Source organism: Idiotropiscis lumnitzeri, chromosome 7 (genome assembly GCF_059441095.1).
Source record: "Idiotropiscis lumnitzeri isolate Australia: NSW breed Sydney's pygmy pipehorse chromosome 7, RoL_Ilum_1.0, whole genome shotgun sequence".
Lineage (NCBI taxonomy): Eukaryota > Metazoa > Chordata > Actinopteri > Syngnathiformes > Syngnathidae > Idiotropiscis > Idiotropiscis lumnitzeri.
This window is the reverse complement of record NC_142397.1, coordinates 20,965,594-20,989,129: the sequence shown is the minus strand read 5'-3', so window position 1 is coordinate 20,989,129 and position 23,536 is coordinate 20,965,594. Positions and strand designations below refer to the sequence as shown.

General features: G+C 44.2%; 2 non-coding genes and 6 pseudogenes across 2 annotated transcripts; all 8 read left to right on the top strand.

Moving 5' to 3' along the window:
• Positions 1 to 4,788: 4,788 nt before the first annotated feature.
• LOC148334014 (U2 spliceosomal RNA) lies at positions 4,789 to 4,908 on the top strand (annotated as a pseudogene).
• A 1,148-nt stretch (positions 4,909 to 6,056) lies between these two features.
• On the top strand, positions 6,057 to 6,231 carry LOC148334013 (U2 spliceosomal RNA; annotated as a pseudogene).
• A 657-nt stretch (positions 6,232 to 6,888) lies between these two features.
• On the top strand, positions 6,889 to 7,052 carry LOC148334012 (U1 spliceosomal RNA). Its single transcript, XR_015844386.1, has one exon. It is a non-coding gene; the product is annotated as a U1 spliceosomal RNA (small nuclear RNA).
• A 688-nt stretch (positions 7,053 to 7,740) lies between these two features.
• On the top strand, positions 7,741 to 7,872 carry LOC148334011 (U2 spliceosomal RNA; annotated as a pseudogene).
• Positions 7,873 to 17,320: 9,448 nt separating this feature from the next.
• On the top strand, positions 17,321 to 17,440 carry LOC148334010 (U2 spliceosomal RNA; annotated as a pseudogene).
• Positions 17,441 to 18,588: 1,148 nt separating this feature from the next.
• LOC148334009 (U2 spliceosomal RNA) lies at positions 18,589 to 18,763 on the top strand (annotated as a pseudogene).
• A 657-nt stretch (positions 18,764 to 19,420) lies between these two features.
• Positions 19,421 to 19,584, top strand: LOC148334008 (U1 spliceosomal RNA). The gene has a single exon (XR_015844385.1). It is a non-coding gene; the product is annotated as a U1 spliceosomal RNA (small nuclear RNA).
• A 688-nt stretch (positions 19,585 to 20,272) lies between these two features.
• On the top strand, positions 20,273 to 20,404 carry LOC148334007 (U2 spliceosomal RNA; annotated as a pseudogene).
• Positions 20,405 to 23,536: the final 3,132 nt, after the last annotated feature.

Below are 23,536 nucleotides of genomic sequence, written 5' to 3'. Positions count from 1 at the left end.
GGCCACATAGACCAGGCCTGTCTCCCCCTTCCCCACCTGAACGACACAGCAACATCGACCCCAACGGGCCAGAAATATCTGATGCACGGCACGGCCAATCTCACCTGAGGTGTCCCCACTTAGCTGGTGACCATCATGCTGGTCAGCAGGTCTGGCCTCGGCCTCAAGTGAGGACAGTTCCTCTTAAATAAATTTTGTCCCGCTTGCAACTCTGTATAAACCTCTTAGTCTGGTGTCTCCTTTGTAGGAGATTTCAACCAACGTGACCTCTTTACAACGTGTGACCTCTTTACAACGTGTCGAATAAACCAATGTTGACCTTTCTGCTATCTTTACAGCTGTGAGAGCTGTTACTAACCACTCCTTCCCCCTTGGGTAATTACAAATGTCTTATCTTCAAACTTCTTACAAGCACCCAGTATCCTGGCTTCACTATATTAGTGCCCCTGCTGGGAGACAGAAAGATCCTGGTCACTCTAAATTTGCGCCTGTCTTTTGTTTTCCTAACACTTTTCACATATGGTCAGCTAAAGTTGCTTTAACAACTATTTCCCATTTGTTCTTAAATTTGAGGTATTCTATAAGTTCTTCCAAACAGTGTTTTACAATGTCTTAGTCCTAAATACAATGAAATACGTTACAATGGAAAATATCAGAATAAAATTTCATACATCCAACATGAGACACGTGCTTGTGACCACTTCAGGGTCATTTTTGTCTGAAATATCTCCTCTACAACAACTTACCCTTGCGTTAAGTGAGTAATTTTCCATAAAAACAGTGCCACTAATTCGACATTAACTTCAAGTATCACTGCTGTGGTGCTGTATTATATGGAAAAGTCTGAACAATCCAAGAAAATTTTGCCCTATCCTGGACTGGGTGTGTGTTATCTAGTCGCGCATCCAATGTGAATATATCTTATATCTCCCTCTTGTTGAGGAGAACCTCCGGGATGGGCGTGGTGAGGCGCTATTTGAAGCGTTCTCCGGCCTTCTGGTCACACTGGTCACATGTCACCTCAAACCTGTGGACAGAACTGGACGAGTGGCACTTGCCAGTGAGAATGAGAAGGGGTAAATTATCTTCCTTCCAAAACTTTCAGTTTTGCATAAATTTTGTGTAATAACGTCAATCAACCATTCACTTGATGTTTGAATTTAATTACTCCAATCTTTCTCCAATAACAATTTGAAAATCAATACTCGGGAGTGCAATAGGGATTCAGGTTGATCAGGCCTGTCCACCCATCGCACCCTAATTACTGTAAGGGCTTGCCGGTGACCTCAAACAATTTTCTGTCCTGAGGCCCGTCCCTTAAACATTCACTCAAACCACATATGCATCCAAACACTTTTTCTTTCACACTTTCATTCACCAAACGATACTTTCCAATTCCACACAGAGACCCCTCCCTTGGCGCGTCCGCCTTGATTTCACTGAGATTTGTGCTGGCAGATCCATAATTTTGCCTTAATTTAGCCAGCGTATGCCAAAATTCACAACTGTGGGTCTCTGGATTTTCCCATTCACTCCCCGTGAAGTTGTTTCTCCTCTCCTGGACGTAGCTGACGAAACTGCACCTGTGACATCAAACAGCTCATAGATGCGAATGTTAGCAGTCTGGTATTTATGGAATGATGTCATATCCTCTAAAATTGTCATGTCAGCGTTCGCGTCGTACAGTCAAAAAAACATCTGTCTTCCACCTTTGTCACATTTAATACACATCAGTTAATAAATCATCTACGAAACTATTTAGTCCAACTTTATATTTGGTAAACCAATCTCCAATGGCTAGATATTCCCCTTTCCAAAGATTTTCTTTCAACATGTTCATAGAATACTTCACTTAAAACTTATCCCAAAACCATAATCCCTTTGCTTAAAAATTTAAATTTTAATAAGATTGTCGCCGCCCTGCTGTTCCTCAGGTGTCCCCTGCCTGTTTCCGTGTTCAACTTGCGTTCATACTCCCTGCCAATTTATATTTATTGTTCAGTTGAATATATACTTTATCCCGTACCTTACTACACTAGCACTGCAAAAAATTGCTCCACAGTGCGACCCATGCTCGACCACATAAGAACACCTCAAGGAGAGGCAGATGCCTGAAGATTAGATCGTCTGCAACATCGAGGGGGGGTGCCGAGACACACCTCTGAAACAAAAGGACTGTGACCTTCTTTCGAGAGCACCAAAAGGCATATCTTCCTTTTCAATCAGTTAACGACTGCCATTGATGCCTGTTCTTCCTCTTGTGTCTGAAATGTTTACATGTTCCTGCTGGTGCTTCCCCCCCCCTGGGGCCAGCACGGGCGTCTCCACACTCCCCTGCTGTTCTCCGCGCACCCTCTCTCTCATTATTCACAGCCTGTTCCATCAATTGTATGGTCGCTGGTGCCATCCGTGAATCGTTATCTTTTGCATCTCAAACCATTCTGCCCCCCCAATGTGACTACGGGGCCATTAATTGCGCCGTCGGAACGGGCGGCGGCTCAAACACATACTGTTGCGAGTCTGGCAACTGTGGATGAATGCCTCTCAGACATTCCGTCTTTTCTTCCACTTTTTCAATCACTTCATCCTCTTTCTCTGACTTCCTCCCCCTACTTGGGAACGAGCATCTAACTTCAAAGGGCTGTGAACTCTCTGTTACAGCACACTCATGATTTTACGATTACACCTCTACCCATTGCCTTCTGTAAAATCTTTCTCACTCTTATTTTTTTTCCTTTAATTTTCCAAATTCACTGTAGCCTTACCAAAGCCACTCAAACAATCAAGGTATCAAATCACAAACTACAAAGTCAGGAACCACCTATGCTCTTGCAAAGGTTTCTCATGCGCTCAAAGCTTCCTTCAATTAAGATTTCATAACACCAATCTTTTTCTTTTTCTTCGTGTCATTTCCATCTGTGCATTTCATTCCAGTTACTAATTACAGTTACCTTAATAGAAAGACCATCAACTCAAGTATGAAACATGAAATATTTATTTCTTCAATTCCTCCTTACAGCAGACCCTAATTCTTATCCTTTTCATTTGTTCAAGTCACACCTTCTTCAATCACCAAACTCTGTCATTCTCAATACTGCCTGTTTCACCATCCTCCTTTCAATGGAACATTAATTGTCCCTTTCTCTTTTCTACACATTCTGCATTTTTTTCACATTCCTTTTCTTTTCTTATTGAACTTCCAATCGCTACACTGACAAAATTTCTTCTCTTTTCTCTAGCTTTCTTTCTTTCTCTTTTCTTATTTCATCCCTACTTCATGTTTTTCTTCTCTTTTTTATGTTTCATTTTTATGAATTTATCCTTATTCTCCGTGCCACACCCGGGACCCGAGACCACTATAACACTTCCTCTCCTTCGCCATCTTGAAATCAAAATCCACTCGTGCGTGTCCCAAACACACTTCTTACGCAGAACAATTTTAGCCTTTACATTCACACCGCTTCCACTCTGATATTTTAAATCGTATCTTAACCACGAATAGTTCCAAACTATTCTAGTAGGTAAATCCCAGATTTTACACTACTATCGTCCACACTTTTACACTTATTTATTTATATATTTATTTATTTATATATTTTAACGCCGTTCCACTCCGCCTTCCTCTTATAATTTAGCGTTGCCAATATGCAGAATTTGAAAAGGATCTGCTTACCTTATGTCACTGTGGGCCCAAGAGGAAGGCCGGTCGGATGTGCGGCTCCTTTATTCTTTATCAGGTCGTCACCTGGTGTGGACGTGGGCCCCAGGCCCGAGTCCCAGACTCTTGTGGTTTTTCATGAAGCCCCAGGCTTCCTTTGAGCCCCAGACTCTTGAAGCCCCAGACTTCTTTTCTTTTCTTAGAGTCCCAGACTCTCTTTGAAGTCCCAGACTTCTATTACCTCTCATGCATCACGTCAGGGTCACCATAAATTGATGGAATTTATCTTTATATCAATGTTAGAATTTAACTTTAACCCAATGTAAACTCAAATTAGTAATCTGACTCCAATTTGCGACCTTACCCAACTCTCACTCATCCAACAATATACGCGCTCGTTCTGCAATAGAAAGGTATCAGGAAGCCGGCATTTTCACGCACAAGTGGGTTTATTCCCAATACACAGATTTCTACATGGCACCTGGATCTCGGGTCCCTCTCAATACAACTCTACACCTCTCTTGCCACCAGCGAATGTGTTCTACCCCCGAGTTGCCCAGTACTGATTCATACTATACAACATGCAAAATGGCACAGACAAAGGCATCCTGGCATAATTCTATTGGCTATGTGTATTGCAGTTAACTTTAGCTCGCTCTCATTGGTCTTTCTCCTCCCGCCGAATCCCGTGGCTCCTCCTGCGTGCGATCCCCCGATGGCCGCTCCTTCCCGGAGTCATCTCGTCTCGCTCAGCACCTTCTGCTTCTAAAACATTCCATTCTTGCACAACCCCCGCAACCAGTTTTGCTTCACCAGTCACACTCTCAGCATTTTACAATATCACATTTTCATACATTGGATGCACCAACATCTAATGAACTATGTTAAGCTCAAACTCTTATATTCCTTTAATAGTCAAATGTATGAAATCCTTTAAGTGTAACTGAAGTTTAGACCATGCTAATGACCAAACCCTCAGGATTGGAATGCAGGAAGATTGGATCACAGCTGCACCACAGGAGGTGTGAACGAGACCCCTCTGAAACAATGGACTTCCATGCCGGGATCACAAAAGTGGCTCCTAGCAGTCTACTCTTTATTCAGTTTTTAAATTGACTGCCATTTACATGATCCTTTAGGGACCATATATTAAATTGATTTTTGGAACTGGGAGATGGAATAGGGGCTTGCTCCGTCCATTCCACGCATCGACCTGGTATTGCAGTACCGCCAGGAGCGGTGCACCCACCTCTGCTGGTCACAATGAATTTGTTGCTGGATGTTTCCATTCTATGTAGTTCTGTGGGAAAACGAAGAAACCCTTTAAGCAGCTGTCGTGTTTCTCAAAGGCTGTCTCTTGTTTTTGAGACTTTCACCGAATACCATGTCATGCTGCGGCTTAAAGGACATTCTTTCATTGAAGAAAGCGTCGTCTTGCTCCGTTATTGAGGTAACATGCGGTGGGTGGTCATATAAATAATGGTTTCAAATATAGATCATATAAATTTCCTATAAAGTTATAATATTGGCGCTTGGCTAATCAAAATGTAAAAACCATCCCGCCCTCCCAAACAAACTTCGGGACCTGTCATGGATGGCGGCGCACGAAATCCTCCCAGTCAGGTACGTTATGCACTCCCGAGGTATGGCAGCACACTCAAACTGCCCCCGACCTGGTTGTGGCGCCCAAGAGTCGGTGAGGCACCTCCTCTGGGAGTGCAGTGCTGCCACGGACCTGTGGGCGACAGCCGGCCACCTGCAATTCCCGGACTTGCCAGCAAGGGAGGTCCTCAATGCACAATTCGTGCTCTATGGGATGGGCCCAATGACGAACACAAGAGAACATTTTGCAAAGCAGTGGCTCACCCTTGCCGCCATCAAAGACGCCATTTGGACCTCCAGAAACTTGCTGGTAAGGAGGCACAGACAGACCCCCCCGTGGCTGTGCTCCGAATGGCAGCGGCTACTCTGAGCTGCCTGCGGCAAGCCAAGGACAGAGTCACCAAGAAGAGTCGTCTGTGCCCGCCCGGAGGAGGGAACCGGAGCCCACAGGGAAGGTCCTGGCAGCGACGGCCTGGCTCCTCGGGAGAGAGTGGAGAGATGCAACACCTCTGAGGAACTCCTTGAAGCATCCTGGCAGGTTTTTTTTCTCTCTGGATTCTGTTTGAGAGGGTGAGATGAGGTCCCACTTAGTAAGGCGATAGTACGCTCCTGCACAACAGAGGTTGAAGTGCTTTTTTTAACAATTGCTTTTAAAAAATATTGACTAGATATATTTTAGATACATTTTACCTTACACCTTTATGTCACACATGCTGCTTTTTTAACATGTAACCTCAGAACTAAGATTGTGCTCCATGTTGGAGAGATGTGAACAACAATGTCTCCAGTAACAATAAAAATTTATCAAAAGAAAAAAATCTGTTCTTATCAGTTTAATATCTGATACGTCCCTTTCCTGGGGACCAGATATTAAATTGATTTTTGGAACGGGGACATGGAATAGGGGCTTGCTCCGTTCATTCCACGCATCGACCTGGTATTGCAGTACCTCCAAGAACGGTGCACCCTCCTCTGCTGGTCACAATGAATTTGTTGCTGGATGTTTCCGTTCTACGTAGTTGTGTGGGAAAACGAAAAAACTCTTCAGCAGCTGTCGTGTTTCTCAAAGGCTGTCTCTTGTTTTTGAGACTTTCACCGAATACCATGTCATGCTGCGGCTTAAAGGACATTCTTTCATTGAAGAAAGCGTCGTCTTGCTCCGTTATTGAGGGAACATGCGGTGGGTGGTCATATAAATAATGGTTTCAAATATAAATCACATAAATTTCCTATAAAGTTATAATATTGGCGCTTGGCTAATCAAAAACGTAAATAAGTAAAGTTTTGTAAAGGAGTTTGAATTGTTACACCGCTACATGTTCCTGACCACACAAAGAAACAGGAAATGAGTGCTAGAAAGGCGTGGGGCAGGGTCAATTCAATTCTCGCTTTGAATTCTTGTTAGAATTTAAGCAAGGCGTGATGGGAATGTTTTTGCTGATTCTTTTGACCTCATTCACAAATATTTACTTAATGCAAGTCTAAAAGAGACTACTTAAATTAATGTACGTGTCATGCATCATCCAGCGTGTATGTGTGTGCATGCGATCACACGTGCGTTGCAATCGGGCCCGTGACTGAAGATGGTGTGGGTGCTTAACCTTTTGGCCTGGCAATGTGTACATCTCATACTTACCTGGCAGGGGAGATACCATGATCCCGAAGGTGGTTCACCCAGGGTGAGGCTCAGCCGTTGCACTCCGGCTGTACTGACCCCTGCGAATTCCCCAAATGTGGGAATCTCGACTGCACAATTTCTGACACTGGGGGACTGCGTTCGCGCGCTCCCCTGATTTCTGATGGTAATGACAATGAAATAAAATCATTCATGTCACTTAGTGAGCACGCATTCATGCTTATTTGTCAACATGCGATAAATAGTTAGCTTCTTTCGCAGTTGACAAATTACTGTCATTCACCTCCACACAAGTGGTGGCGCTAGCAAGTGACATTGTCAATTGGGAAGCAGGAAGTGCGTGTAAACGAAAAGATCTCGGTTTTTTAGTCTGTTTAGGACTGTTTTACATGGTTACACGGCATGAAGTTAGCGCAGAATTCATATTGGTCCGATATGGATCACGTGACAGGCGAGCGATTTCCTAACTTTCTTTTCACTTAGAGGAGGAAAAGCAACACAATTGTCCTCTTACGATCCGCAATACGTTTTATTAGATTCTTGAAATTCGCACGTCGAACTATTTAACCATTTAAGAGCATTGCGATGCCAGTAAATGGAATACTTCTATTGCTGTTTCCAATTGGTCCACTTTGGGTCACATGGACTACAGTACCCAGCAATTGCTCAGCTTTTGTTTCGTTCGCAGGCTGGCAAGCAAAACAGTTGGTCTCGTTTTCAGCTAAAAATGTGTGAGTTTGATGTTTGGCATGTAAATGGTTTGTTGTGATCATTTTACATTGGTCACCGTCACTGTTGCTCGGAATGTCGAGAATCAAGTCGCCCCCTGTGTCAGTTTGCTGATATCGCTTCTCGGCCTTTTGGCTAAGATCAAGTGTAATATCTGTTCTTATCAGTTTAATATCTGATACGTTCCCTATTTGGGGATGTTGGAATTTATCTTTATATCAATGTTAGAATTTAACTTTAACCCAATGTAAACTCAAATTAGTAATCTGACTCCAATTTGCGACCTTACCCAACTCTCACTCATCCAACAATATGCGCGCTCGTTCTGCAATAGAAAGGTATCAGGAAGCCGGCATTTTCACGCACAAGTGGGTTTATTCCCAATACACAGATTTCTACATGGCACCTGGATCTCGGGTCCCTCTCAATACAACTCTACACCTCTCTTGCCACCAGCGAATGTGTTCTACCCCCGAGTTGCCCAGTACTGATTCGTACTATACAACATGCAAAATGGCACAGACAAAGGCATCCTGGCATGATTCTATTGGCTATGTGTATTGCAGTTAACTTTAGCTCGCTCTCATTGGTCTTTCTCCTCCCGCCGATTCCCGTGGCTCCTCCTGCGTGCGATCCCCCGATGGCCGCTCCTTCCCGGAGTCATCTCGTCTCGCTCAGCACCTTCTGCTTCTATAACATTCCATTCTTGCACAACCCCCGCAACCAGTTTTGCTTCACCAGTCACACTCTCAGCATTTTACAATATCACATTTTCATACATTGGATGCACCAACATCTAATGAACTATGTTAAGATCAAACTCTTATATTCCTTTAATAGTCAAATGTATGAAATCCTTTAAGTGTAACTGAAGTTTAGACCATGCTAATGACCAAACCCTCAGGATTGGAATGCAGGAAGATTGGATCACAGCTGCACCACAGGAGGTGTGAACGAGACCCCTCTGAAACAATGGACTTCCATGCCGGGATCACAAAAGTGGCTCCTAGCAGTCTACTCTTTATTCAGTTTTTAAATTGACTGCCATTTACATTGTCCTTTAATCCCTCTCATGACCTCAGACATCTGAGGTCATCACTTGAACACCTTATTTCATTGCTGCACACGAGCTCGACATCATTTGCCATAAAACTAAAACACATCAAACAATTAGTAAAAGAATAAGAATCAGTAGAAAATTTCATTCCAGTAGACAATTCGTGAAAATTAATACAAAAATGTCATTCCAATAGAAAATTAGTAGAAAAGTTCATTCCAGTAGAAAATTAGTAGAAAATTTCATTCCCTCCTTATGGCCTCAGGTCCCCGAGGCCATCTTTCCATACTCATATCCTGGACTTCCGGAGGGCCACGGCTACCTCCGCCTCCTGGGGGTCCTTTTGAGGGATCATCATGTACTGACCCCCCGGAGGGAGTGGCCCCAACGTGCGTTCTATTGTCTTAACAGTTAATGATCTGATACATGGAATACAGCAACATCCGTATAACACCATAATAGCGGCAAACACAGCGATAGAAATCAGTACTGATGCAATCAGGCTTTTATATTTACCAAAGATGTTTAACCAGTCAGAATACCAACTGGTGTCCACACCTGAGTGCTCCTTCATTTTGTTACTTAGCGTGCGCAGACCCTCCAATGCCTTGGTAAGGCGACGGTCAGGAGATGTATTGTTGGGAATCAGAGTACAACACTGATGCCCAAAAATACCACACACCCCTCCTCTTTCGGCTAACACCATATCTAAGCTTATTCTGTTCTGGAATGCCATAAGAGACGTGGCAGCCAATTGCTCATGCACTGCCTGGAGTGCTGAGGTGGTCAAATTCGCCAATCGTTGGACATTATAGTGGACATAATTAATCCGGTCCACATTTTTGTTTACTGTAACGAACAGGAAAAGGCTCTCCCATCCTGCCGCAATTTGATCCACCAATTTATACTCGTCAGGGATCCCTCTTGGAACTCCAATTGCATCTATATACGTGGGATCTCCTGCATTCAACCATTCTTGCATGTCCCTTCTCTTCCTGTTAAGGAAGGGGATTCTTCCCCATTGTCCAACACCTTCCCACTCCATTTTGGCCAGATCTAAGGCTGTCACACTAACTGGCATGATCAGCGTTACCAGGGCGCACTTACCTGAGGCATTGGTGGGAAGCCTATCGTACAGCACTTTCTCTCCACACCACAGCCAAACATCATCACGAGCGAGAGGGATTCCTACTGGCAAAGACACATTTTCATTACACCATGACTCCTGGATATTGCCAATCCCAGGACCCGTCCCATTTAACTTTTAGGCAGGTGAACTTTTGTTTTGCAACTTGGGTGTCAAAAATAGGCTCTTTCTTTTTTATTCCCACATCATTCCATGGGTGTGTCCAATTAAAATTGTCACGCAAGTGTTCACCTGTGTCGGTTGTTTACATTTCAGATTTAGCAGTAGTTGTTGTGTCTGTGTCAGCGTCTTACCATCATCTCGCTCTGCTTCATACCATACCGTTCCATTACAGGAATAGTACACCATCACTCGTTCTCCTTTCACTCCATCACTTCTGTCATCCTGCATCCTTTGTTCAAACGCCAACATAGTCCACACAAAGCACAAGCCAGCCAGCAAAATAGTCAAACATTTGCATCGTCCTCGTCTTTGTTCAGACTCGAAAGTGTCTGACTTTGATCCAATTCATGCCATCTACACATTCCCTCTCTTGACCTGCCCGTCCGGGCGGTCAACCTCTAAGCTCAACCTTGGCGGGCACAAATACTGGGGCCGGGCGCAACTGTGAGTTATGGTACCACTGTTGTTCTGTAGTTCCCAATTGGATGGCGTGTGAGGTTCTAGCCAGAACACTAAACTGTCCTTACCCGCGAGATTGAGTCCACCTCCGGGAAAGCACCCGGAGGTTGATGTACGGAGTAATGTCCGACTCCAGTGATGCTGAGTTCACTGAGTTCAAATATCTAACTGCGTTCCGAGATTACAAATTAAGCCTCGAGCTAACGCTCCAATATTGACTGTTAATTGACAAATTTTAAAGCAACACAAATGAAATAGTAACCATTTATGCTTAAAATAAAAAAAATCCCAAAACTATAATAACGCAGATACCGAATTAAACCTCTATTTTCTTTTTTTTTTTTTTTTTTTTTTTTTATGGGAAGAAAAGGTGCTCTACAAGACATAGACAGCTCCAAGACCGCTGCAGTCTTCACCTCCTATTGTCTCATGATTGACTCAATCCACCTACAGGCTGTGCCCACACTGATTCTGTCAACTGGGGGAGGGGGTAGAGACAGTAAAAACAATCGCGGAGCTGTGGAGCCGAGCCCCAAATCAGTCGGGCCCTGGGTCCACAACACCTCTAGCAGAGACACACACAGAACTACCATTTCCGAGCGACCCTTCCCTGGAAATTTTGAAATTTAGTAATGTTCCCAAAACCAAAGAATTTGTAGTCGGTGCTGAAATATGATCTCCTGATTGTGACGCGGAGTATTCAACAACTATGGGGTCTAGATCTCTAGTATGATGACGCTCATCAATATTCAATGCGATTTGTGGCTCTGCGACAGTAAACAATTCATACCATTTCCGCTGCTCAGGGACAAGGCACACGTGCGAGGCAACGCCAGTAGACATAACAAATATATAATTCTAACGCAAGATGCACTCATGACTAAATTTGGACGAGTGCATTTTTGATAAACCAAATCATGTTTGTGATCACATGTACAATGTGATATGTCAATTGGTGAATTGAAAGGGTGGCGGTTGCTAAACCACTCAGACCAGAGCAAGAACAGGGCATACCCACCGCGGGAGGATGGGAACCAGGTTTCAGAGCTGCCCTCAAATGTTTCAGTTCAGTTTAGCCACAGGGAAGGAAGAGAGCACGACATATGCTCCCTCCGTGGGATGTGCACAGTCAAGTTCAGTCCCATCCGGGAATGCCACTCGAATTCCAGTGTTCGTTCAGTCAATGGCAGTGACTCAGGCAATCTCGAGAGTCCACATGGCTCAGTGGGGGTTGCGGAAGGAGCTCATAGCTCGCCCCAATATCCAGCACCATCGAAAACTTGTCCATCCACCGTCCCCGGAATGCTAGGACCTGCTAGTCCTCGAACGCTGAAGCTCCGCGGCCCCCTGTCACGGAATGGGGTACGAGCGGGTTTGTGTCAAGTGCGTTGGGAGTGGGTAACGGTGGCGCCCCCTGCGCTGGTGGAGCTCTTTGTGACAGATATGACACCGGAGGATGGCACATTCCAGAAAGTGGCTCGGCATGGACAGCTCATCACCCAGTGACCCCACACCCCGCAGCCAGAGCACACCCCACTCACAACCCCCGTCTGTAACCACCCATACCTCTGTTACTGCAATCCCAACCTCGTTGACTGGCCTGCTATGGACAGCAGCCAGTCTGCTGTGGCGCTGCGTCACCCGAACCTTGCCCAGAAGCAGCAGAAGTGGAAGGAGCAGCTGCCTCCTTTTTTCTTATCTCTCTTGGCCTTCTAAACCTGCAAGTACAACAATTTTAGTCACGCTCCTTAATCCAATCCCATATTTTCCTTTTCTGATGTCGTGCAAAATTATGTACAAAATGTGTTCTACTTAGCCCGAGTAGCATTTCTCATTGATGGACTATTTCGCCTGATTTCTGCCACTGGGAGGGGCACGCCCTGGTGGACGGCCAACTGGAACAGCTGTGTAATGTCGACATTATTGGATGGGTCACTGCCGGAAGTCTCACTCCAATCACGTCTCGCCCTGGCCACATAGACCAGGCCTGTCTCCCCCTTCCCCACCTGAACGACACAGCAACATCGACCCCAACGGGCCAGAAATATCTGATGCACGGCACGGCCAATCTCACCTGAGGTGTCCCCACTTAGCTGGTGACCATCATGCTGGTCAGCAGGTCTGGCCTCGGCCTCAAGTGAGGACAGTTCCTCTTAAATAAATTTTGTCCCGCTTGCAACTCTGTATAAACCTCTTAGTCTGGTGTCTCCTTTGTAGGAGATTTCAACCAACGTGACCTCTTTACAACGTGTGACCTCTTTACAACGTGTCGAATAAACCAATGTTGACCTTTCTGCTATCTTTACAGCTGTGAGAGCTGTTACTAACCCCTCCTTCCCCCTTGGGTAATTACAAATGTCTTATCTTCAAACTTCTTACAAGCACCCAGTATCCTGGCTTCACTATATTAGTGCCCCTGCTGGGAGACAGAAAGATCCTGGTCACTCTAAATTTGCGCCTGTCTTTTGTTTTCCTAACACTTTTCACATATGGTCAGCTAAAGTTGCTTTAACAACTATTTCCCATTTGTTCTTAAATTTGAGGTATTCTATAAGTTCTTCCAAACAGTGTTTTACAATGTCTTAGTCCTAAATACAATGAAATACGTTACAATGGAAAATATCAGAATAAAATTTCATACATCCAACATGAGACACGTGCTTGTGACCACTTCAGGGTCATTTTTGTCTGAAATATCTCCTCTACAACAACTTACCCTTGCGTTAAGTGAGTAATTTTCCATAAAAACAGTGCCACTAATTCGACATTAACTTCAAGTATCACTGCTGTGGTGCTGTATTATATGGAAAAGTCTGAACAATCCAAGAAAATTTTGCCCTATCCTGGACTGGGTGTGTGTTATCTAGTCGCGCATCCAATGTGAATATATCTTATATCTCCCTCTTGTTGAGGAGAACCTCCGGGATGGGCGTGGTGAGGCACTATTTGAAGCGTTCTCCGGCCTTCTGGTCACACTGGTCACATGTCACCTCAAACCTGTGGACAGAACTGGACGAGTGGCACTTGCCAGTGAGAATGAGAAGGGGTAAATTATCTTCCTTCCAAAACTTTCAGTTTTGCATAAATTTTGTGTAATAACGTCAATCAACCATTCACTTGATGTTTGAATTTAATTACTCCAATCTTTCTCCAATAACAATTTGAAAATCAATACTCGGGAGTGCAATAGGGATTCAGGTTGATCAGGCCTGTCCACCCATCGCACCCTAATTACTGTAAGGGCTTGCCGGTGACCTCAAACAATTTTCTGTCCTGAGGCCCGTCCCTTAAACATTCACTCAAACCACATATGCATCCAAACACTTTTTCTTTCACACTTTCATTCACCAAACGATACTTTCCAATTCCACACAGAGACCCCTCCCTTGGCGCGTCCGCCTTGATTTCACTGAGATTTGTGCTGGCAGATCCATAATTTTGCCTTAATTTAGCCAGCGTATGCCAAAATTCACAACTGTGGGTCTCTGGATTTTCCCATTCACTCCCCGTGAAGTTGTTTCTCCTCTCCTGGACGTAGCTGACGAAACTGCACCTGTGACATCAAACAGCTCATAGATGCGAATGTTAGCAGTCTGGTATTTATGGAATGATGTCATATCCTCTAAAATTGTCATGTCAGCGTTCGCGTCGTACAGTCAAAAAAACATCTGTCTTCCACCTTTGTCACATTTAATACACATCAGTTAATAAATCATCTACGAAACTATTTAGTCCAACTTTATATTTGGTAAACCAATCTCCAATGGCTAGATATTCCCCTTTCCAAAGATTTTCTTTCAACATGTTCATAGAATACTTCACTTAAAACTTATCCCAAATCCATAATCCCTTTGCTTAAAAATTTAAATTTTAATAAGATTGTCGCCGCCCTGCTGTTCCTCAGGTGTCCCCTGCCTGTTTCCGTGTTCAACTTGCGTTCATACTCCCTGCCAATTTATATTTATTGTTCAGTTGAATATATACTTTATCCCGTACCTTACTACACTAGCACTGCAAAAAATTGCTCCACAGTGCGACCCATGCTCGACCACATGAGAACACCTCAAGGAGAGGCAGATGCCTGAAGATTAGATCGTCTGCAACATCGAGGGGGGGTGCCGAGACACACCTCTGAAACAAAAGGACTGTGACCTTCTTTCGAGAGCACCAAAAGGCATATCTTCCTTTTCAATCAGTTAACGACTGCCATTGATGCCTGTTCTTCCTCTTGTGTCTGAAATGTTTACATGTTCCTGCTGGTGCTTCCCCCCCCCTGGGGCCAGCACGGGCGTCTCCACACTCCCCTGCTGTTCTCCGCGCACCCTCTCTCTCATTATTCACAGCCTGTTCCATCAATTGTATGGTCGCTGGTGCCATCCGTGAATCGTTATCTTTTGCATCTCAAACCATTCTGCCCCCCCAATGTGACTACGGGGCCATTAATTGCGCCGTCGGAACGGGCGGCGGCTCAAACACATACTGTTGCGAGTCTGGCAACTGTGGATGAATGCCTCTCAGACATTCCGTCTTTTCTTCCACTTTTTCAATCACTTCATCCTCTTTCTCTGACTTCCTCCCCCTACTTGGGAACGAGCATCTAACTTCAAAGGGCTGTGAACTCTCTGTTACAGCACACTCATGATTTTACGATTACACCTCTACCCATTGCCTTCTGTAAAATCTTTCTCACTCTTATTTTTTTTCCTTTAATTTTCCAAATTCACTGTAGCCTTACCAAAGCCACTCAAACAATCAAGGTATCAAATCACAAACTACAAAGTCAGGAACCACCTATGCTCTTGCAAAGGTTTCTCATGCGCTCAAAGCTTCCTTCAATTAAGATTTCATAACACCAATCTTTTTCTTTTTCTTCGTGTCATTTCCATCTGTGCATTTCATTCCAGTTACTAATTACAGTTACCTTAATAGAAAGACCATCAACTCAAGTATGAAACATGAAATATTTATTTCTTCAATTCCTCCTTACAGCAGACCCTAATTCTTATCCTTTTCATTTGTTCAAGTCACACCTTCTTCAATCACCAAACTCTGTCATTCTCAATACTGCCTGTTTCACCATCCTCCTTTCAATGGAACATTAATTGTCCCTTTCTCTTTTCTACACATTCTGCATTTTTTTCACATTCCTTTTCTTTTCTTATTGAACTTCCAATCGCTACACTGACACAATTTCTTCTCTTTTCTCTAGCTTTCTTTCTTTCTCTTTTCTTATTTCATCCCTACTTCATGTTTTTCTTCTCTTTTTTATGTTTCATTTTTATGAATTTATCCTTATTCTCCGTGCCACACCCGGGACCCGAGACCACTATAACACTTCCTCTCCTTCGCCATCTTGAAATCAAAATCCACTCGTGCGTGTCCCAAACACACTTCTTACGCAGAACAATTTTAGCCTTTACATTCACACCGCTTCCACTCTGATATTTTAAATCGTATCTTAACCACGAATAGTTCCAAACTATTCTAGTAGGTAAATCCCAGATTTTACACTACTATCGTCCACACTTTTACACTTATTTATTTATATATTTATTTAACCATATCGTATCTTAACCACGAATAGTTCCAAACTATTCTAGTAGGTAAATCCCAGATTTTACACTACTATCGTCCACACTTTTACACTTATTTATTTATATATTTATTTATTTATATATTTTAACGCCGTTCCACTCCGCCTTCCTCTTATAATTTAGCGTTGCCAATATGCAGAATTTGAAAAGGATCTGCTTACCTTATGTCACTGTGGGCCCAAGAGGAAGGCCGGTCGGATGTGCGGCTCCTTTATTCTTTATCAGGTCGTCACCTGGTGTGGACGTGGGCCCCAGGCCCGAGTCCCAGACTCTTGTGGTTTTTCATGAAGCCCCAGGCTTCCTTTGAGCCCCAGACTCTTGAAGCCCCAGACTTCTTTTCTTTTCTTAGAGTCCCAGACTCTCTTTGAAGTCCCAGACTTCTATTACCTCTCATGCATCACGTCAGGGTCACCATAAATTGATGGAATTTATCTTTATATCAATGTTAGAATTTAACTTTAACCCAATGTAAACTCAAATTAGTAATCTGACTCCAATTTGCGACCTTACCCAACTCTCACTCATCCAACAATATGCGCGCTCGTTCTGCAATAGAAAGGTATCAGGAAGCCGGCATTTTCACGCACAAGTGGGTTTATTCCCAATACACAGATTTCTACATGGCACCTGGATCTCGGGTCCCTCTCAATACAACTCTACACCTCTCTTGCCACCAGCGAATGTGTTCTACCCCCGAGTTGCCCAGTACTGATTCATACTATACAACATGCAAAATGGCACAGACAAAGGCATCCTGGCATAATTCTATTGGCTATGTGTATTGCAGTTAACTTTAGCTCGCTCTCATTGGTCTTTCTCCTCCCGCCGAATCCCGTGGCTCCTCCTGCGTGCGATCCCCCGATGGCCGCTCCTTCCCGGAGTCATCTCGTCTCGCTCAGCACCTTCTGCTTCTAAAACATTCCATTCTTGCACAACCCCCGCAACCAGTTTTGCTTCACCAGTCACACTCTCAGCATTTTACAATATCACATTTTCATACATTGGATGCACCAACATCTAATGAACTATGTTAAGCTCAAACTCTTATATTCCTTTAATAGTCAAATGTATGAAATCCTTTAAGTGTAACTGAAGTTTAGACCATGCTAATGACCAAACCCTCAGGATTGGAATGCAGGAAGATTGGATCACAGCTGCACCACAGGAGGTGTGAACGAGACCCCTCTGAAACAATGGACTTCCATGCCGGGATCACAAAAGTGGCTCCTAGCAGTCTACTCTTTATTCAGTTTTTAAATTGACTGCCATTTACATGATCCTTTAGGGACCATATATTAAATTGATTTTTGGAACTGGGAGATGGAATAGGGGCTTGCTCCGTCCATTCCACGCATCGACCTGGTATTGCAGTACCGCCAGGAGCGGTGCACCCACCTCTGCTGGTCACAATGAATTTGTTGCTGGATGTTTCCATTCTATGTAGTTCTGTGGGAAAACGAAGAAACTCTTTAAGCAGCTGTCGTGTTTCTCAAAGGCTGTCTCTTGTTTTTGAGACTTTCACCGAATACCATGTCATGCTGCGGCTTAAAGGACATTCTTTCATTGAAGAAAGCGTCGTCTTGCTCCGTTATTGAGGTAACATGCGGTGGGTGGTCATATAAATAATGGTTTCAAATATAGATCATATAAATTTCCTATAAAGTTATAATATTGGCGCTTGGCTAATCAAAATGTAAAAACCATCCCGCCCTCCCAAACAAACTTCGGGACCTGTCATGGATGGCGGCGCACGAAATCCTCCCAGTCAGGTACGTTATGCACTCCCGAGGTATGGCAGCACACTCAAACTGCCCCCGACCTGGTTGTGGCGCCCAAGAGTCGGTGAGGCACCTCCTCTGGGAGTGCAGTGCTGCCACGGACCTGTGGGCGACAGCCGGCCACCTGCAATTCCCGGACTTGCCAGCAAGGGAGGTCCTCAATGCACAATTCGTGCTCTATGGGATGGGCCCAATGACGAACACAAGAGAACATTTTGCAAAGCAGTGGCTCACCCTTGCCGCCATCAAAGACGCCATTTGGACCTCCAGAAACTTGCTGGTAAGGAGGCACAGACAGACCCCCCCGTGGCTGTGCTCCGAATGGCAGCGGCTACTCTGAGCTGCCTGCGGCAAGCCAAGGACAGAGTCACCAAGAAGAGTCGTCTGTGCCCGCCCGGAGGAGGGAACCGGAGCCCACAGGGAAGGTCCTGGCAGCGACGGCCTGGCTCCTCGGGAGAGAGTGGAGAGATGCAACACCTCTGAGGAACTCCTTGAAGCATCCTGGCAGGTTTTTTTTCTCTCTGGATTCTGTTTGAGAGGGTGAGATGAGGTCCCACTTAGTAAGGCGATAGTACGCTCCTGCACAACAGAGGTTGAAGTGCTTTTTTTAACAATTGCTTTTAAAAAATATTGACTAGATATATTTTAGATACATTTTACCTTACACCTTTATGTCACACATGCTGCTTTTTTAACATGTAACCTCAGAACTAAGATTGTGCTCCATGTTGGAGAGATGTGAACAACAATGTCTCCAGTAACAATAAAAATTTATCAAAAGAAAAAAATCTGTTCTTATCAGTTTAATATCTGATACGTCCCTTTCCTGGGGACCAGATATTAAATTGATTTTTGGAACGGGGACATGGAATAGGGGCTTGCTCCGTTCATTCCACGCATCGACCTGGTATTGCAGTACCTCCAAGAACGGTGCACCCTCCTCTGCTGGTCACAATGAATTTGTTGCTGGATGTTTCCGTTCTACGTAGTTGTGTGGGAAAACGAAAAAACTCTTCAGCAGCTGTCGTGTTTCTCAAAGGCTGTCTCTTGTTTTTGAGACTTTCACCGAATACCATGTCATGCTGCGGCTTAAAGGACATTCTTTCATTGAAGAAAGCGTCGTCTTGCTCCGTTATTGAGGGAACATGCGGTGGGTGGTCATATAAATAATGGTTTCAAATATAAATCACATAAATTTCCTATAAAGTTATAATATTGGCGCTTGGCTAATCAAAAACGTAAATAAGTAAAGTTTTGTAAAGGAGTTTGAATTGTTACACCGCTACATGTTCCTGACCACACAAAGAAACAGGAAATGAGTGCTAGAAAGGCGTGGGGCAGGGTCAATTCAATTCTCGCTTTGAATTCTTGTTAGAATTTAAGCAAGGCGTGATGGGAATGTTTTTGCTGATTCTTTTGACCTCATTCACAAATATTTACTTAATGCAAGTCTAAAAGAGACTACTTAAATTAATGTACGTGTCATGCATCATCCAGCGTGTATGTGTGTGCATGCGATCACACGTGCGTTGCAATCGGGCCCGTGACTGAAGATGGTGTGGGTGCTTAACCTTTTGGCCTGGCAATGTGTACATCTCATACTTACCTGGCAGGGGAGATACCATGATCCCGAAGGTGGTTCACCCAGGGTGAGGCTCAGCCGTTGCACTCCGGCTGTACTGACCCCTGCGAATTCCCCAAATGTGGGAATCTCGACTGCACAATTTCTGACACTGGGGGACTGCGTTCGCGCGCTCCCCTGATTTCTGATGGTAATGACAATGAAATAAAATCATTCATGTCACTTAGTGAGCACGCATTCATGCTTATTTGTCAACATGCGATAAATAGTTAGCTTCTTTCGCAGTTGACAAATTACTGTCATTCACCTCCACACAAGTGGTGGCGCTAGCAAGTGACATTGTCAATTGGGAAGCAGGAAGTGCGTGTAAACGAAAAGATCTCGGTTTTTTAGTCTGTTTAGGACTGTTTTACATGGTTACACGGCATGAAGTTAGCGCAGAATTCATATTGGTCCGATATGGATCACGTGACAGGCGAGCGATTTCCTAACTTTCTTTTCACTTAGAGGAGGAAAAGCAACACAATTGTCCTCTTACGATCCGCAATACGTTTTATTAGATTCTTGAAATTCGCACGTCGAACTATTTAACCATTTAAGAGCATTGCGATGCCAGTAAATGGAATACTTCTATTGCTGTTTCCAATTGGTCCACTTTGGGTCACATGGACTACAGTACCCAGCAATTGCTCAGCTTTTGTTTCGTTCGCAGGCTGGCAAGCAAAACAGTTGGTCTCGTTTTCAGCTAAAAATGTGTGAGTTTGATGTTTGGCATGTAAATGGTTTGTTGTGATCATTTTACATTGGTCACCGTCACTGTTGCTCGGAATGTCGAGAATCAAGTCGCCCCCTGTGTCAGTTTGCTGATATCGCTTCTCGGCCTTTTGGCTAAGATCAAGTGTAATATCTGTTCTTATCAGTTTAATATCTGATACGTTCCCTATTTGGGGATGTTGGAATTTATCTTTATATCAATGTTAGAATTTAACTTTAACCCAATGTAAACTCAAATTAGTAATCTGACTCCAATTTGCGACCTTACCCAACTCTCACTCATCCAACAATATGCGCGCTCGTTCTGCAATAGAAAGGTATCAGGAAGCCGGCATTTTCACGCACAAGTGGGTTTATTCCCAATACACAGATTTCTACATGGCACCTGGATCTCGGGTCCCTCTCAATACAACTCTACACCTCTCTTGCCACCAGCGAATGTGTTCTACCCCCGAGTTGCCCAGTACTGATTCGTACTATACAACATGCAAAATGGCACAGACAAAGGCATCCTGGCATGATTCTATTGGCTATGTGTATTGCAGTTAACTTTAGCTCGCTCTCATTGGTCTTTCTCCTCCCGCCGATTCCCGTGGCTCCTCCTGCGTGCGATCCCCCGATGGCCGCTCCTTCCCGGAGTCATCTCGTCTCGCTCAGCACCTTCTGCTTCTAAAACATTCCATTCTTGCACAACCCCCGCAACCAGTTTTGCTTCACCAGTCACACTCTCAGCATTTTACAATATCACATTTTCATACATTGGATGCACCAACATCTAATGAACTATGTTAAGATCAAACTCTTATATTCCTTTAATAGTCAAATGTATGAAATCCTTTAAGTGTAACTGAAGTTTAGACCATGCTAATGACCAAACCCTCAGGATTGGAATGCAGGAAGATTGGATCACAGCTGCACCACAGGAGGTGTGAACGAGACCCCTCTGAAACAATGGACTTCCATGCCGGGATCACAAAAGTGGCTCCTAGCAGTCTACTCTTTATTCAGTTTTTAAATTGACTGCCATTTACATTGTCCTTTAATCCCTCTCATGACCTCAGACATCTGAGGTCATCACTTGAACACCTTATTTCATTGCTGCACACGAGCTCGACATCATTTGCCATAAAACTAAAACACATCAAACAATTAGTAAAAGAATAAGAATCAGTAGAAAATTTCATTCCAGTAGACAATTCGTGAAAATTAATACAAAAATGTCATTCCAATAGAAAATTAGTAGAAAAGTTCATTCCAGTAGAAAATTAGTAGAAAATTTCATTCCCTCCTTATGGCCTCAGGTCCCCGAGGCCATCTTTCCATACTCATATCCTGGACTTCCGGAGGGCCACGGCTACCTCCGCCTCCTGGGGGTCCTTTTGAGGGATCATCATGGACTGACCCCCCGGAGGGAGTGGCCCCAACGTGCGTTCTATTGTCTTAACAGTTAATGATCTGATACATGGAATACAGCAACATCCGTATAACACCATAATAGCGGCAAACACAGCGATAGAAATCAGTACTGATGCAATCAGGCTTTTATATTTACCAAAGATGTTTAACCAGTCAGAATACCAACTGGTGTCCACACCTGAGTGCTCCTTCATTTTGTTACTTAGCGTGCGCAGACCCTCCAATGCCTTGGTAAGGCGACCGTCAGGAGATGTATTGTTGGGAATCAGAGTACAACACTGATGCCCAAAAATACCACACACCCCTCCTCTTTCGGCTAACACCATATCTAAGCTTATTCTGTTCTGGAATGCCATAAGAGACGTGGCAGCCAATTGCTCATGCACTGCCTGGAGTGCTGAGGTGGTCAAATTCGCCAATCGTTGGACATTATAGTGGACATAATTAATCCGGTCCACATTTTTGTTTACTGTAACGAACAGGAAAAGGCTCTCCCATCCTGCCGCAATTTGATCCACCAATTTATACTCGTCAGGGATCCCTCTTGGAACTCCAATTGCATCTATATACGTGGGATCTCCTGCATTCAACCATTCTTGCATGTCCCTTCTCTTCCTGTTAAGGAAGGGGATTCTTCCCCATTGTCCAACACCTTCCCACTCCATTTTGGCCAGATCTAAGGCTGTCACACTAACTGGCATGATCAGCGTTACCAGGGCGCACTTACCTGAGGCATTGGTGGGAAGCCTATCGTACAGCACTTTCTCTCCACACCACAGCCAAACATCATCACGAGCGAGAGGGATTCCTACTGGCAAAGACACATTTTCATTACACCATGACTCCTGGATATTGCCAATCCCAGGACCCGTCCCATTTAACTTTTAGGCAGGTGAACTTTTGTTTTGCAACTTGGGTGTCAAAAATAGGCTCTTTCTTTTTTATTCCCACATCATTCCATGGGTGTGTCCAATTAAAATTGTCACGCAAGTGTTCACCTGTGTCGGTTGTTTACATTTCAGATTTAGCAGTAGTTGTTGTGTCTGTGTCAGCGTCTTACCATCATCTCGCTCTGCTTCATACCATACCGTTCCATTACAGGAATAGTACACCATCACTCGTTCTCCTTTCACTCCATCACTTCTGTCATCCTGCATCCTTTGTTCAAACGCCAACATAGTCCACACAAAGCACAAGCCAGCCAGCAAAATAGTCAAACATTTGCATCGTCCTCGTCTTTGTTCAGACTCGAAAGTGTCTGACTTTGATCCAATTCATGCCATCTACACATTCCCTCTCTTGACCTGCCCGTCCGGGCGGTCAACCTCTAAGCTCAACCTTGGCGGGCACAAATACTGGGGCCGGGCGCAACTGTGAGTTATGGTACCACTGTTGTTCTGTAGTTCCCAATTGGATGGCGTGTGAGGTTCTAGCCAGAACACTAAACTGTCCTTACCCGCGAGATTGAGTCCACCTCCGGGAAAGCACCCGGAGGTTGATGTACGGAGTAATGTCCGACTCCAGTGATGCTGAGTTCACTGAGTTCAAATATCTAACTGCGTTCCGAGATTACAAATTAAGCCTCGAGCTAACGCTCCAATATTGACTGTTAATTGACAAATTTTAAAGCAACACAAATGAAATAGTAACCATTTATGCTTAAAATAAAAAAAATCCCAAAACTATAATAACGCAGATACCGAATTAAACCTCTATTTTCTTTTTTTTTTTTTTTTTTTTTTTTTATGGGAAGAAAAGGTGCTCTACAAGACATAGACAGCTCCAAGACCGCTGCAGTCTTCACCTCCTATTGTCTCATGATTGACTCAATCCACCTACAGGCTGTGCCCACACTGATTCTGTCAACTGGGGGAGGGGGTAGAGACAGTAAAAACAATCGCGGAGCTGTGGAGCCGAGCCCCAAATCAGTCGGGCCCTGGGT